The sequence below is a fragment of the Calonectris borealis genome, chromosome 8 (genome assembly GCF_964195595.1).
Source record: "Calonectris borealis chromosome 8, bCalBor7.hap1.2, whole genome shotgun sequence".
Lineage (NCBI taxonomy): Eukaryota > Metazoa > Chordata > Aves > Procellariiformes > Procellariidae > Calonectris > Calonectris borealis.
This window is the reverse complement of record NC_134319.1, coordinates 31,129,572-31,146,128: the sequence shown is the minus strand read 5'-3', so window position 1 is coordinate 31,146,128 and position 16,557 is coordinate 31,129,572.

Genomic DNA, 16,557 nt, shown 5'->3' with positions numbered 1-16,557 from the left:
GAGGCAGGGGGGAACAGGCATCCGTGGCCGTGAGGTCCCCCACGGGTGCCCACATCCCGGGAGGAGGGGCCCACATCCTGGCAGGGTGCCCATGTCCCCGCGAGGTCCCCGCTGGGTGCCCAGATCCCACTGAGGTGCCTGGTGCGTGCCCAGCTCCCGGTGAGGTGTGCTGGTTGCTCCCCAGTCCCTGCAAGGTGGCAGTGGCCAGGGCCTGCCCATGACCCACTGCCTTCCTTAGGACCTCCAAGGCTGGCGCGAGGGCAAGCATCACACCAGGAAGAGGGGCAGGTGTTAGGAAGGGGGTGGATAACAACTGCAACCGTGGCATTTTCATCCAGCTAACAGTGAGTTCTCTTCAGGGTGACAGCCAGAGCACGCCCGTGCAGCGCAGACGTCTGGGAGCCTCGGCAAAACTCCTGCTGGGAGCAGCCTACTTCCTCAGTCTTCTGGCGCTGTTCAGATCAATAAAGTTTATTGTTCCTGTAGCACGTGTCCGTTCGGTACCGCGGGCATCCGGGGAAGCGGCAGCAGGAAAGGCAGCGGTGCGAGCCAGGCAGCTGTACGCGGGCTTGCGGAGCATGCGCTCCGGGAGAAGTGGGAGAGCTGAGGTGGGAGAGAACGGGCACCCATGGCTGTGAGGCGCCCCGCGGGTGCCCATCTTCCAGGAGGAGGGCCCCGCATCCCCGCAGGGTGCCCGTGTCCCGGTGAGGTTCCCAGGGGGTGCCCGCGTCCCAGGGAGATGCCTGGTGGCTGCCCATGTCCCAGTGAGATGGCAGTGGCTGCTGCACGCCCAGGAGCCCGTGGGTCACGTCCCTCCAGGAATCATGCCAGACTAATCGCACGCCTCCTTCTCAACGGTCAAGAGCAACCGTGTGCAGCGGTGCTGGCTGGGAAACGCGGCAAAACTTCTGCTAAAGAGCACGCTACCACCTTCATTTTCTCGCACGCTCCAGATGAACAAAATGTATGCAGGTGTCACATGAAAAGGGAGACGTTTTCCTATTGACTCATCTACTGCCCATCTCTGGGGAAGGAAGGGGCTGGGCTTGCTTTTAAGATTCCTGGCTGGCCAGGCACACGACCACTTCTCTCTCGGTACCCAGCCGGAATGCAAGGCAGAAAACAGCAGGCCTCTGCAGGGTGAAAGTTCGGTTGGGTCGCTCATGAAAGAGAAATGATGAAAGGCCTTGTTGCAAAGCATGGCGGTCTGGCCCATGCGATTCTCTCGTTTGAGCAGAAGTGCCTGTGGCTGCAGATGTGCATGGCTCTCTGATCTGACAGCTGGACGGCAGCCAGGTGACGGGGGGAGAAAGCCAGCCTCGCAAGGAACGTCGCGGAGCCCTGTGGATGCTGGTCTCGGCTTTCATCCCCGACAATGGTCAGATCTGGGTAGCATTCAATATTGCCCTCTGAAGGTGAACCACGGGTAACATCTCTCCCAGGTGCAACAGCATCCCTCTCTTTTCTCTAAGAGAGAGGCAGCAGCAGCTCACAAGGGTGCAGCAAGACAGTGCGGCTCGGGAGCAGGGGGGAGCTGATCCTAGCTGTGGTCACAGCCAGAGGCCAGAGGCAAGTTCTTCACCACCGCAATCCTGTCCCCGCCTCGGCAGCAGCACAGTCGGGAGAGGGGAGACCCCCGAGGCCTGATGCACCTCTCTCCTCTGGCCGCGAAGGAAAATGCAGATTTTGAGGAAAGGGACTGCACCCAGCCTGGGGCAGCCGTTACCCTGGTTAGCTTGAGGGGAGGCCGCGGCAGTGGCTCGTGAACGCGTGCCTGACTGCTGTGCTCTATAATGCTGTAAAAGATCTGTCCCAGGTCTAGGGCCCGCACTGCGCCCACTCAGCGCCACCATCTCTTGCACAGATACCTCCAACTGGCACAAGAGATCCATGTGCTCACATACGGCAGCGACAGCTGCTGAGGGGAACCACAGGCTCCCCACAGTACCGGGCAGAGCGCATCAGCCTCAGATCCAGCTCTCACAGACCGCCCCTACACCCCCAAACTTGGTCCTACCTATGTCCCTCACCTCCCATCCCACAGTCCGCCCTCAAGGCGTGCTGCAGCAGTTCACTGTCTCTGTGGAGGGGCAGCAGCTCACTCAAACGAACCCCTGTCTGCCCACAGACCAGTGGCTGTGGAGATCTGAGCATAGGGTACGCCTGAAGACAGCCACCCACCCTGTCCCGCCATTTAGCTACTCCCTCAGCCGCCACAGCTGCCCCCGCGGCCAGGCAGCGCGCCCTGACTGGGTGCCCTTCTGAGGAGCGACGGTTCCTCCATCTGCCTGCCGGTGGCAGCGGCCGTTGAAGCCAGTTCCAGCCGGTTTGGGCCTCCCTCACACCGCCCCGCCCGTGCTCGGTGCTCTCTCGCCGCCGGTAAAAAGCTCAAGCCTCGCATAAGGGGAAACCTCAGGTGCAGCTGTGCTGGAAGTCCCCATGGAGAGGGACGGGGACAGGGACGCATCTCAGAGCCAAGCTCAGGGACACAAGAGGAGGGGTAAAGCTGGCACCAACTCATCTCCCAGCTGAACCTGGAGCACAGTGGCCCACCTGTGCCATCTGCCCAGGCCTTCCAGGAGCCCGATGTGGGCACAGAAGGGTCGTGCTTGTGACTAAGGAAGCCGACAGCAGGCAAGCCTCTGCATTTCTCAGTGCTGAAAAGACACTAAAATTCACGGAATGGCTGGGGTTGGAAGGCACCTCTGGAGGTCCGTTTGTCCAACCCCCTGCTCAGGCTCAGGGTTGAGATTTTTGGCAAAGTGAGTGGATTTTGGGCTTTCCCCTTAACGTGGGCTGCCACTTTGCCCCCAAGAGGATTTTGGGCGGCACCGTCTCACAGCTGCCCAGCTCGGGCACAGCGCTGAAGGCAGCTTGGACGGAGTCTGGGCACAGCTCCTTCTCGCCGTCAAGTTCAGGGCACAGCCCAAATCACGCGGGACACAGTCCCGCTCCACTGCTGGGCTCAGTATCCGCCGGCAGGCACAGCAGTGGGAGCAGCAGGCTTCAAAATGCGCCTACGCAGGTCCTCCCCAGCTCCGCCTCAGCCTTCATCGCCTGCCGGGCGGGCGGGGAAAGGCTTTGTGACATCACAGAGCATTGTGTGACATCAGCCCGGTGTGACTTGTCCCATCGGCAAGCCTTGCAAGCACAGACACGCGGGGTGGTCACTCTGTCCTGGTGGTGGTCACTGCCTGAACTCTGCTCAGGGTGACAGCCCAGGCCAGCTCGTGCGTCGAGATTTTTTTCCTCAGCAGAGACCACGATGAGGCTCAGCTCAGTTCTCTGCTTCACCGTGGCGCTCTGCATGGTGTCTCTGTTCTCCAGTGGCATTGGCCTTCTTTTCCACCGCAACAGCGTCTTAGTCAGGATAGAAATCCTTCCTGAAGACCTGAAGCAGCCGCCCATTGCTGCAGAGAGCTGGATCGCCGAATGGCCCGGCAGCATTGGCCTGCGCAGCCCCCAACGCTGGGTCAGGTTCAGGATGCACATCGCTCCTGAGGGCCAGAAGCAACCTCCCGTTGGCGCAGTGAGCGTGGCCTCTGACCTGCCCTCCCCTCGGGGCCAGTTTTGGGACTACCTTGCCCAGGTGGATGTGACCTGGCTGCTTTGCAGGGCCTGGCAAACCGTGTGGCTGCTCTGCATAGCTTGGATTGCGCTTGGCCTCTGGAGAAATGTGGAGAGACCCCAGGGACAGGTGAGCAGTCGAGATCAGTCACACAGGAAGGGACCGGGCTGTGGGGAGCGGGGAACCACAACAGCCTTGGCCAAGAAGGCTTGCAATGAAGAAACAAAACCCAGCGCGGGCAAGAAAGCCTCCGCAGGCCCCGAGAGGTCCTCTGCCTCTTCCCAGGGACACGCCAAGCCGCAGGGCTGAAACCCTCCGGGAGCCCCCAGCACGACACGGGGCCTGCCAGAGGTTTCCTCAGCCCAACGTGCTGCCCGGAGCGGTCCTGCGAGGCTGGAGCTCTTCCAGAGGAAGCCACGTCCAGCAGGACACTTCTCGGCCACCCAAGCCCCCAACCGCTTCTTTGTGACCCGGCCCTGTCATTTGCAGAGAAGGGGACGGACGGCCTCATCTTCCATCAGGACAGACTGCAGGAAAAAGGGCACCTCCAGCTATTACAAATTGCTCTGCCGGATGGAGGCCAACACCGCCCGGATGGTCAGGTGCCTGAGGCAAGTCTACCGCCTCCACCTGAAAGAGCTCCGGCACCAGTACTTGAAGAAGGCGGCACGAGGAAAAGATAAGACGAGCAGAGCCTTCTCTAGCTCCCCGTGCAGCTCAGGTACAGTGTGCGCCCGGCGGATGGGCAACGTGAAAGGCAGCGGTGCAAGTGAGTGCTGCTGTCCATGCGGGGTGGGACCTGAGGCAGAGGGGAACAGGCATCCGTGGCCGTGAGGTGCCCCACGGGTGCCCACATCCCGGGAGGAGGGGCCCACATCCTGGCAGGGTGCCCACGTCCCCGCGAGGTCCCCGCTGGCTGCCCACATGCCACTGAGGTGCCTGGTGCGTGCCCAGCTCCCGGGGAGGTGTGCTGGTTGCTCCCCAGTCCCTGCAAGGTGGCAGTGGCCAGGGCCTGCCCATGACCCACTGCCTTCCTTAGGACCTCCAAGGCTGGTGCGAGGGCAAGCATCACACCAGGAAGAGGGGCAGGTGTTAGGAAGGGGGTGGATAACAACTGCAACCGTGGCATTTCCATCCAGCTAACAGTGAGTTCTCTTCAGGGTGACAGCCAGAGCACGCCCGTGCAGCGCAGACGTCTGGGAGCCTCGGCAAAACTCCTGCTGGGAGCAGCCTACTTCCTCAGTCTTCTGGCGCTGTTCAGATCAATAAAGTTTATTGTTCCTGTAGCACGTGTCCGTTTGGTACCGCGGGCATCCGGGGAAGCGGCAGCATGAAAGGCAGCGGTGTGAGCTTGGGCTTGCGGAGCATGCGCTCCGGGAGAAGTGGGAGAGCTGGGGTGGGAGAGAACGGGCACCCATGGCTGTGAGGCGCCCCGCGGGTGCCCATCTTCCAGGAGAAGGCCCCACATCCCCGCAGGGTGCCCGTGTCCCGGTGAGGTTCCCAGGGGGTGCCCGCGTCCCAGGGAGACGCCCGGTGGCTGCCCATGTCCCAGTGAGATGGCAGTGGCTGCTGCACGCCCAGGAGCCCGTGGGTCACGTCCCTCCAGGAATCATGCCAGACTAATCGCACGCCTCCTTCTCAACGGTCAAGAGCAACCGCGTGCAGCGGTGCTGGCTGGGAAACGCAGCAAAACTCCTGCTAAAGAGCACGCTACCACCTTCATTTTCTCGCACGCTCCAGATGAACAAAATGTATGCAGGTGTCACATGAAAAGAGAGACGTTTTCCTATTGACTCATCTACTGCCCATCTCTGGGGAAGGAAGGGGCTGGGCTTGCTTTTAACATTCCTGGCTGGCCAGGCACACGACCACTTCTCTCTCGGTACCCAGCCGGAATGCAAGGCAGAAAACAGCAGGCCTCTGCAGGGTGAAAGTTCGGTTGGGTCGCTCATGAAAGAGAAATGATGAAAGGCCTTGTTGCAAAGCATGGCGGTCTGGCCCATGCGATTCTCTCGTTTGAGCAGAAGTGCCTGTGGCTGCAGATGTGCATGGCTCTCTGATCTGACAGCTGGACGGCAGCCAGGTGACGGGGGGAGAAAGCCAGCCTCGCAAGGAACATCGCGGAGCCCTGCGGATGCTGGTCTCGGCTTTCATCCCCGACAATGGTCAGATCTGGGTAGCATTTCAATATTGCCCTCCGAAGGTGAACCACGGGTAGCATCTCTCCCAGGTGCAACAGCATCCCTCTCTTTTCTCTAAGAGAGAGGCAGCAGCAGCTCACAAGGGTGCAGCAAGACAGTGCGGCTCGGGAGCAGGGGGGAGCTGATCCTAGCTGTGGTCACAGCCAGAGGCCAGAGGCAAGTTCTTCACCACCGCAATCCTGTCCCCGCCTCGGCAGCAGCACAGTCGGGAGAGGGGAGACCCCCGAGGCCTGATGCACCTCTCTCCTCTGGCCGCGAAGGAAAATGCAGATTTTGAGGAAAGGGACTGCACCCAGCCTGGGGCAGCCGTTACCCTGGTTAGCTTGAGGGGAGGCCGCGGCAGTGGCTCGTGAACGCGTGCCTGACTGCTGTGGTCTATAATGCTGTACAAGATCTGTCCCAGGTCTAGGGCCCGCACTGCGCCCACTCAGCGCCACCATCTCTTGCACAGAAACCTCCAAGTGGCACAAGAGATCCATGTGCTCACATACGGCAGCGAGAGCTGCTGAGGGGAACCACAGGCCCCCCACAGTACCGGGCAGAGCGCATCAGCCTCAGATCCAGCTCTCACAGACCGCCCCTACACCCCCAAACTTGGTCCTACCTATGTCCCTCACCTCCCATCCCACAGTCCGCCCTCAAGGCGTGCTGCAGCAGTTCACTGTCTCTGTGGAGGGGCAGCAGCTCACTCAAACGAACCCCTGTCTGCCCACAGACCAGTGGCTGTGGAGATCTGAGCATAGGGTACGCCTGAAGACAGCCACCCACCCTGTCCCGCCATTTAGCTACTCCCTCAGCCGCCACAGCTGCCCCCGCGGCCAGGCAGCGCGCCCTGACTGGGTGCCCTTCTGAGGAGCGACGGTTCCTCCATCTGCCTGCCGGTGGCAGCGGCCGTTGAAGCCAGTTCCAGCCGGTTTGGGCCTCCCTCACACCGCCCCGCCCGTGCTCGGTGCTCTCTCGCCGCCGGTAAAAAGCTCAAGCCTCGCATAAGGGGAAACCTCAGGTGCAGCTGTGCTGGAAGTCCCCATGGAGAGGGACGGGGACAGGGACGCATCTCAGAGCCAAGCTCAGGGACACAAGAGGAGGGGTAAAGCTGGCACCAACTCATCTCCCAGCTGAACCTGGAGCACAGTGGCCCACCTGTGCCATCTGCCCAGGCCTTCCAGGAGCCCGATGTGGGCACAGAAGGGTCGTGCTTGTGACTAAGGAAGCCGACAGCAGGCAAGCCTCTGCATTTCTCAGTGCTGAAAAGACACTAAAATTCACGGAATGGCTGGGGTTGGAAGGCACCTCTGGAGGTCCGTTTGTCCAACCCCCTGCTCAGGCTCAGGGTTGAGATTTTTGGCAAAGTGAGTGGATTTTGGGCTTTCCCCTTAACGTGGGCTGCCACTTTGCCCCCAAGAGGATTTAGGGCGGGACCGTCTCACAGCTGCCCAGCTGGGGCACAGCGCTGAAGGCAGCTTGGACGGAGTCTGGGCACAGCTCCTTCTCGCCGTCAAGTTCAGGGCACAGCCCAAATCACGCGGGACACAGTCCCGCTCCACTGCTGGGCTCAGTGTCCGCCGGCAGGCACAGCAGTGGGAGCAGCAGGCTTCAAAATGCGCCTACGCAGGTCCTCCCCAGCTCCGCCTCAGCCTTCATCGCCTGCCGGGCGGGCGGGGAAAGGCTTTGTGACATCACAGAGCCTTGTGTGACATCAGCCCGGTGTGACTTGTCCCATCGGCAAGCCTTGCAAGCACAGACACGCGGGGTGGCCACTTGGTCCTGGTGGTGGTCACTGCCTGAACTCTGCTCAGGGTGACAGCCCGGGCCAGCTCGCGCGTCGAGATTTTTTTCCTCAGGAGACACCACGATGGGGCTCAGCCCGGTTCTCTGCTTCACCGTGGCGCTCTGCATGGTGTCTCTGTTCTCCGGTGGCATTGGCCTTTTTTTCCACCGCAACAGCGTCTTAGTCAGGATAGAAATCCTTCCTGAAGACCTGAAGCAGCCGCCCATTGCTGCAGAGAGCTGGATCGCCGAATGGCCCGGCAGCATTGGCCTGCGCAGCCCCCAACGCTGGGTCAGGTTCAGGATGCACATCGCTCCTGAGGGCCAGAAGCAACCGCCTGTTGGCGCAGTGAGCGTGGCCTCTGACCTGCCCTCCCCTCGGGGCCAGTTTTGGGACTACCTTGCCCAGGTGGATGTGACCTGGCTGCTTTGCAGGGCCTGGCAAACCGTGTGGCTGCTCTGCATAGCTTGGATTGCGCTTGGCCTCTGGAGAAATGTGGAGAGACCCCAGGGACAGGTGAGCAGTCGAGATCAGTCACACAGGAAGGGACCGGGCTGTGGGGAGCGGGGAACCACAACAGCCTTGGCCAAGAAGGCTTGCAATGAAGAAACAAAACCCAGCGCGGGCAAGAAAGCCTCCGCAGGCCCCGAGAGGTCCTCTGCCTCTTCCCAGGGACACGCCAAGCCGCAGGGCTGAAACCCTCCGGGAGCCCCCAGCACGACACGGGGCCTGCCAGAGGTTTCCTCAGCCCAACGTGCTGCCCGGAGCGGTCCTGCGAGGCTGGAGCTCTTCCAGAGGAAGCCACGTCCAGCAGGACACTTCTCGGCCACCCAAGCCCCGCCCTGTCATTTGCAGAGAAGGGGACGGACGGCCTCATCTTCCATCAGGACAGATTGCTGGGAAAAGGCTACCTTCAGCCGTTCCAAATTGTTCTGCAGGATGAAGACCAACACCGCCCGGATGGTCAGGTGCCTGAGGCATTTGCGCCGCCTCCACCTGAAAGAGCTCCGGCACCTTCAAGAAGGCGGCACGAGAAAAAGATAAGAAGAGCAGAGTCTTCTCTAGATCCCCGTGCAACTCCAGCTAGAGTGTGCACCCGGAGGATGGGCAACATGAAAGGCAGCGGTGCAGGTGAGTGCTGCTGTCCATGCGGGGTGGGACCTGAGGCAGGGGGGAACAGGCATCCGTGGCCGTGAGGTGCCCCACGGGTGCCCACATCCCGGGAGGAGGGGCCCACATCCTGGCAGGGTGCCCACGTCCCCGCGAGGTCCCCGCTGGCTGCCCACATGCCACTGAGGTGCCTGGTGCGTGCCCAGCTCCCGGGGAGGTGTGCTGGTTGCTCCCCAGTCCCTGCAAGGTGGCAGTGGCCAGGGCCTGCCCATGACCCACTGCCTTCCTTAGGACCTCCAAGGCTGGTGCGAGGGCAAGCATCACACCAGGAAGAGGGGCAGGTGTTAGGAAGGGGGTGGATAACAACTGCAACCGTGGCATTTCCATCCAGCTAACAGTGAGTTCTCTTCAGGGTGACAGCCAGAGCACGCCCGTGCAGCGCAGACGTCTGGGAGCCTCGGCAAAACTCCTGCTGGGAGCAGCCTACTTCCTCAGTCTTCTGGCGCTGTTCAGATCAATAAAGTTTATTGTTCCTGTAGCACGTGTCCGTTTGGTACCGCGGGCATCCGGGGAAGCGGCAGCAGGAAAGGCAGCGGTGCGAGCCAGGCAGCTGTACGCGGGCTTGCGGAGCATGCGCTCCGGGAGAAGTGGGAGAGCTGAGGTGGGAGAGAACGGGCACCCATGGCTGTGAGGCGCCCCGCGGGTGCCCATCTTCCAGGAGAAGGCCCCGCATCCCCGCAGGGTGCCCGTGTCCCGGTGAGGTTCCCAGGGGGTGCCCGCGTCCCAGGGAGACGCCCGGTGGCTGCCCATGTCCCAGTGAGATGGCAGTGGCTGCTGCACGCCCAGGAGCCCGTGGGTCACGTCCCTCCAGGAATCATGCCAGACTAATCGCACGCCTCCTTCTCAACGGTCAAGAGCAACCGCGTGCAGCGGTGCTGGCTGGGAAACGCGGCAAAACTCCTGCTAAAGAGCACGCTACCACCTTCATTTTCTAGCACGCTCCAGATGAACAAAATGTATGCAGGTGTCACATGAAAAGAGAGACGTTTTCCTATTGACTCATCTACTGCCCATCTCTGGGGAAGGAAGGGGCTGGGCTTGCTTTTAACATTCCTGGCTGGCCAGGCACACGACCACTTCTCTCTCGGTACCCAGCCGGAATGCAAGGCAGAAAACAGCAGGCCTCTGCAGGGTGAAAGTTCGGTTGGGTCGCTCATGAAAGAGAAATGATGAAAGGCCTTGTTGCAAAGCATGGCGGTCTGGCCCATGCGATTCTCTCGTTTGAGCAGAAGTGCCTGTGGCTGCAGATGTGCATGGCTCTCTGATCTGACAGCTGGACGGCAGCCAGGTGACGGGGGGAGAAAGCCAGCCTCGCAAGGAACGTCGCGGAGCCCTGCGGATGCTGGTCTCGGCTTTCATCCCCGACAATGGTCAGATCTGGGTAGCATTTCAATATTGCCCTCCGAAGGTGAACCACGGGTAGCATCTCTCCCAGGTGCAACAGCATCCCTCTCTTTTCTCTAAGAGAGAGGCAGCAGCAGCTCACAAGGGTGCAGCAAGACAGTGCGGCTCGGGAGCAGGGGGGAGCTGATCCTAGCTGTGGTCACAGCCAGAGGCCAGAGGCAAGTTCTTCACCACCGCAATCCTGTCCCCGCCTCGGCAGCAGCACAGTCGGGAGAGGGGAGACCCCCGAGGCCTGATGCACCTCTCTCCTCTGGCCGCGAAGGAAAATGCAGATTTTGAGGAAAGGGACTGCACCCAGCCTGGGGCAGCCGTTACCCTGGTTAGCTTGAGGGGAGGCCGCGGCAGTGGCTCGTGAACGCGTGCCTGACTGCTGTGGTCTATAATGCTGTACAAGATCTGTCCCAGGTCTAGGGCCCGCACTGCGCCCACTCAGCGCCACCATCTCTTGCACAGAAACCTCCAAGTGGCACAAGAGATCCATGTGCTCACATACGGCAGCGACAGCTGCTGAGGGGAACCACAGGCTCCCCACAGTACCGGGCAGAGCGCATCAGCCTCAGATCCAGCTCTCACAGACCGCCCCTACACCCCCAAACTTGGTCCTACCTATGTCCCTCACCTCCCATCCCACAGTCCGCCCTCAAGGCGTGCTGCAGCAGTTCACTGTCTCTGTGGAGGGGCAGCAGCTCACTCAAACGAACCCCTGTCTGCCCACAGACCAGTGGCTGTGGAGATCTGAGCATAGGGTACGCCTGAAGACAGCCACCCACCCTGTCCCGCCATTTAGCTACTCCCTCAGCCGCCACAGCTGCCCCCGCGGCCAGGCAGCGCGCCCTGACTGGGTGCCCTTCTGAGGAGCGACGGTTCCTCCATCTGCCTGCCGGTGGCAGCGGCCGTTGAAGCCAGTTCCAGCCGGTTTGGGCCTCCCTCACACCGCCCCGCCCGTGCTCGGTGCTCTCTCGCCGCCGGTAAAAAGCTCAAGCCTCGCATAAGGGGAAACCTCACGTGCAGCTGTGCTGGAAGTCCCCATGGAGAGGGACGGGGACAGGGACGCATCTCAGAGCCAAGCTCAGGGACACAAGAGGAGGGGTAAAGCTGGCACCAACTCATCTCCCAGCTGAACCTGGAGCACAGTGGCCCACCTGTGCCATCTGCCCAGGCCTTCCAGGAGCCCGATGTGGGCACAGAAGGGTCGTGCTTGTGACTAAGGAAGCCGACAGCAGGCAAGCCTTTGCATTTCTCAGTGCTGAAAAGACACTAAAATTCACGGAATGGCTGGGGTTGGAAGGCACCTCTGGAGGTCCGTTTGTCCAACCCCCTGCTCAGGCTCAGGGTTGAGATTTTTGGCAAAGTGAGTGGATTTTGGGCTTTCCCCTTAACGTGGGCTGCCACTTTGCCCCCAAGAGGATTTAGGGCGGGACCGTCTCACGCCTGCCCAGCTGGGGCACAGCGCTGAAGGCAGCTTGGACGGAGTCTGGGCACAGCTCCTTCTCGCCGTCAAGTTCAGGGCACAGCCCAAATCACGCGGGACACAGTCCCGCTCCACTGCTGGGCTCAGTGTCCGCCGGCAGGCGCAGCAGTGGGAGCAGCAGGCTTCAAAATGCGCCTACGCAGGTCCTCCCCAGCTCCGCCTCAGCCTTCATCGCCTGCCGGGCGGGCAGGGAAAGGCTTTGTGACATCACAGAGCCTTGTGTGACATCAGCCCGGTGTGACTTGTCCCATCAGCAAGCCTTGCAAGCACAGACACGCGGGGTGGCCGCTTGGTCCTGGTGGTGGCCACTGCCTGAACTCTGCTCAGGGTGACAGCCCGGGCCAGCTCGCACGTCGATATTTTTTTCCTCAGCAGAGACCACGATGGGGCTCAGCCCAGTTCTCTGCTTCACCGTGGCGCTCTGCATGGTGTCTCTGTTCTCCGGTGGCATTGGCCTTTTTTTCCACCGCAACAGCGTCTTAGTCAGGATAGAAATCCTTCCTGAAGACCTGAAGCAGCCGCCCATTGCTGCAGAAAGCGTGACCGCCGAATGGCCCGGCAGCATTGGCCTGCGCAGCCCCCAACGCTGGGTCAGGTTCAGGATGCACATCGCTCCTGAGGGCCAGAAGCAACCGCCCGTTGGCGCAGTGAGCGTGGCCTCTGACCTGCCCTCCCCTCGGGGCCAGCTTTGGGACTACCTTGCCCAGGTGGATGTGACCTGGCTGCTTTGCAGGGCCTGGCAAACCGTGTGGCTGCTCTGCATGGCTTGGATTGCGCTTGGCCTCTGGAGAAATGTGGAGAGACCCCAGGGACAGGTGAGCAGTCGAGATCAGTCACACAGGAAGGGACCGGGCTGTGGGGAGCGGGGAACCACAACAGCCTTGGCCAAGAAGGCTTGCAATGAAGAAACAAAACCCAGCGCGGGCAAGAAAGCCTCCGCAGCCCCGAGAGGTCCTCTGCCTCTTCCCAGGGACATGCCAAGCCGCAGGGCTGAAACCCTCCGGGAGCCCCCAGCACGACACGGGGCCTGCCAGAGGTTTCCTCAGCCCAACGTGCTGCCCGGAGCGGTCCTGCGAGGCTGGAGCTCTTCCAGAGGAAGCCAAGTCCAGCAGGACACTTCTCGGCCACCCAAGCCCCGCCCTGTCATTTCCAGAGAAGGGGACGGACAGCCTCATCTTCCATGGGGACAGATTGCTGGGAAAAGGCTACCTTCAGCCATTCCAAATTGTTCTGCAGGATGAAGACCAACACCGCCCGGATGGTCAGGTGCCTGAGGCATTTGCGCCGCCTCCACCTGAAAGAGCTCCGGCACCTTCAAGAAGGCGGCACGAGAAAAAGATAAGAAGAGCAGAGCCTTCTCTAGATCCCCGTGCAACTCCAGCTAGAGTGTGCACCCGGAGGATGGGCAACGTGAAAGGCAGCGGTGCAGGTGAGTGCTGCTGTCCATGCGGGGTGGGACCTGAGGCAGGGGGGAACAGGCATCCGTGGCCGTGAGGTGCCCCACGGGTGCCCACGTCCCGGGAGGAGGGGCCCACATCCTGGCAGGGTGCCCATGTCCCCGCGAGGTCCCCTCTGGCTGCCCACATGCCACTGAGGTGCCTGGTGCGTGCCCAGCTCCCGGGGAGGTGTGGTGGTTGCTCCCCAGTCCCTGCAAGGTGGCAGTGGCCAGGGCCTGCCCATGACCCACTGCCTTCCTTAGGACCTCCAAGGCTGGTGCGAGGGCAAGCATCACACCAGGAAGAGGGGCAGGTGTTAGGAAGGGGGTGGATAACAACTGCAACCGTGGCATTTTCATCCAGCTAACAGTGAGTTCTCTTCAGGGTGACAGCCAGAGCACGCCCGTGCAGCGCAGACGTCTGGGAGCCTCGGCAAAACTCCTGCTGGGAGCAGCCTACTTCCTCAGTCTTCTGGCGCTGTTCAGATCAATAAAGTTTATTGTTCCTGTAGCACGTGTCCGTTCGGTACCGCGGGCATCCGGGGAAGCGGCAGCATGAAAGGCAGCGGTGTGAGCCAGGCAGCTGTACGCGGGCTTGCGGAGCATGCGCTCCGGGAGAAGTGGGAGAGCTGGGGTGGGAGAGAACGGGCATCCATGGCTGTGAGGCGCCCCGCGGGTGCCCATCTTCCAGGAGGAGGCCCCGCATCCCCACAGGGTGTCCTTCTCCCGGTGAGGTTCCCAGGGGGTGCCCATGTCCCAGGGAGACGCCTGGTGGCTGCCCATGTCCCAGTGAGGTGGCAGTGGCTGCTGCACGCCCAGGAGCCCGTGGGTCACGTCCCTCCAGGAATCATGCCAGACTAATCGCACGCCTCCTTCTCAACGGTCAAGAGCAACCGCGTGCAGCAGTGCTGGCTGGGAAACGCGGCAAAACTCCTGCTAAAGAGCACGCTACCACCTTCATTTTCTCGCACGCTCCAGATGAACAAAATGTATGCAGGTGTCACATGAAAAGGGAGACGTTTTCCTATTGACTCATCTACTGCCCATCTCTGGGGAAGGAAGGGGCTGGGCTTGCTTTTAAGATTCCTGGCTGGCCAGGCACACGACCACTTCTCTCTCGGTACCCAGCCGGAATGCAAGGCAGAAAACAGCAGGCCTCTGCAGGGTGAAAGTTCGGTTGGGTCGCTCATGAAAGAGAAATGATGAAAGGCCTTGTTGCAAAGCATGGCGGTCTGGCCCATGCGATTCTCTCGTTTGAGCAGAAGTGCCTGTGGCTGCAGATGTGCATGGCTCTCTGATCTGACAGCTGGACGGCAGCCAGGTGACGGGGGGAGAAAGCCAGCCTCGTAAGGAACGTCGCGGAGCCCTGTGGATGCTGGTCTCGGCTTTCATCCCCGACAATGGTCAGATCTGGGTAGCATTTCAATATTGCCCTCCGAAGGTGAACCACGGGTAGCATCTCTCCCAGGTGCAACAGCATCCCTCTCTTTTCTCTAAGAGAGAGGCAGCAGCAGCTCACAAGGGTGCAGCAAGACAGTGCGGCTCGGGAGCAGGGGGGAGCTGATCCTAGCTGTGGTCACAGCCAGAGGCCAGAGGCAAGTTCTTCACCACCGCAATCCTGTCCCCGCCTCGGCAGCAGCACAGTCGGGAGAGGGGAGACCCCCGAGGCCTGATGCACCTCTCTCCTCTGGCCACGAAGGAAAATGCAGATTTTGAGGAAAGGGACTGCACCCAGCCTGGGGCAGCCGTTACCCTGGTTAGCTTGAGGGGAGGCTGCGGCAGTGGCTCGTGAACGCGTGCCTGACTGCTGTGGTCTATAATGCTGTAAAAGATCTGTCCCAGGTCTAGGGCCCGCACTGCGCCCACTCAGCGCCACCATCTCTTGCACAGATACCTCCAAGTGGCACAAGAGATCCATGTGCTCACATACGGCAGCGACAGCTGCTGAGGGGAACCACAGGCTCCCCACAGTACCGGGCAGAGCGCATCAGCCTCAGATCCAGCTCTCACAGACCGCCCCTACACCCCCAAACTTGGTCCTACCTATGTCCCTCACCTCCCATCCCACAGTCCGCCCTCAAGGCGTGCTGCAGCAGTTCACTGTCTCTGTGGAGGGGCAGCAGCTCACTCAAACGAACCCCTGTCCGTCCACAGACCAGTGGCTGTGGAGATCTGAGCATAGGGTACGCCTGAAGACAGCCACCCACCCTGTCCCGCCATTTAGCTACTCCCTCAGCCGCCACAGCTGCCCCCGCGGCCAGCCAGCGCGCCCTGACTGGGTGCCCTTCTGAGGAGCGACGGTTCCTCCATCTGCCTGCCGGTGGCAGCGGCCGTTGAAGCCAGTTCCAGCCGGTTTGGGCCTCCCTCACACCGCCCCGCCCGTGCTCGGTGCTCTCTCGCCGCCGGTAAAAAGCTCAAGCCTCGCATAAGGGGAAACCTCACGTGCAGCTGTGCTGGAAGTCCCCATGGAGAGGGACGGGGACAGGGACGCATCTCAGAGCCAAGCTCAGGGACACAAGAGGAGGGGTAAAGCTGGCACCAACTCATCTCCCAGCTGAACCTGGAGCACAGTGGCCCACCTGTGCCATCTGCCCAGGCCTTCCAGGAGCCCGATGTGGGCACAGAAGGGTCGTGCTTGTGACTAAGGAAGCCGACAGCAGGCAAGCCTTTGCATTTCTCAGTGCTGAAAAGACACTAAAATTCACGGAATGGCTGGGGTTGGAAGGCACCTCTGGAGGTCAGTTCGTCCAAGCCCCTGCTCATGCAGGGCTGCCTAGAGCCTGTTGCCCAGGACCTTGTGCATACGGCTTTTGATTATCTCCAAGGATGGAGACTCCACCGCATCTCTGGGCCACGCACGCCAGTGCTCAGTTACCCTCACAGCAAAAAAGTGTTTCCTGATGTTCAGAGGGAACATCCTCTGTTTTAATTTGTGCCCATTGCCTCATGTCCTGTTACTGGCTCTGTCCTCTTTTCACCCTCCCTCCTGGTTTCCTCCTCAGCCTTCTCTTCCCCCGTCTAACTAGTCCCACCTCTCTCAGCCTTTCCTCATAGGAGAGATGCTCCAGTCCCTTCATCATCTTCATGACCCTTCACTGGACTGTCACCAGTAGCTCCATCTCTCTCTTGTACTGGGGAGCCCAGAACTGGATACAGTAGTCATATGTGGCCTCACCTGAGCAGAGGGGAAGGATCACCTCCCTTGACCTGCTGGCAAGTCCCCCTAATGCAGCCCAGGATACCATTAGCCCTCTTTGCTGCAAGGGCTCATTGCTGGCTCATGGTTAACCAGGACCCTCAAGGCCTTTTCTGCAAAGCTGCTTTCCAGATGGGTGGCTCCCAGCATGTACTGGTGCATGGGATTGTTCTTCCCCAAGTGCAGGACTTTGCCCTTCCCCGTTGTTGAACGTCAAAGGGTTTCCGTCAGCCCATTTCTCCAGCCTGTCAAGGTCCCTCTGGATGGCAGCACAACCCTCTGGTGTACTAGCTACTCCTCCCCATTTGTGTCATCAGTAGACTTGCTGAGGGTACATTCTGCCT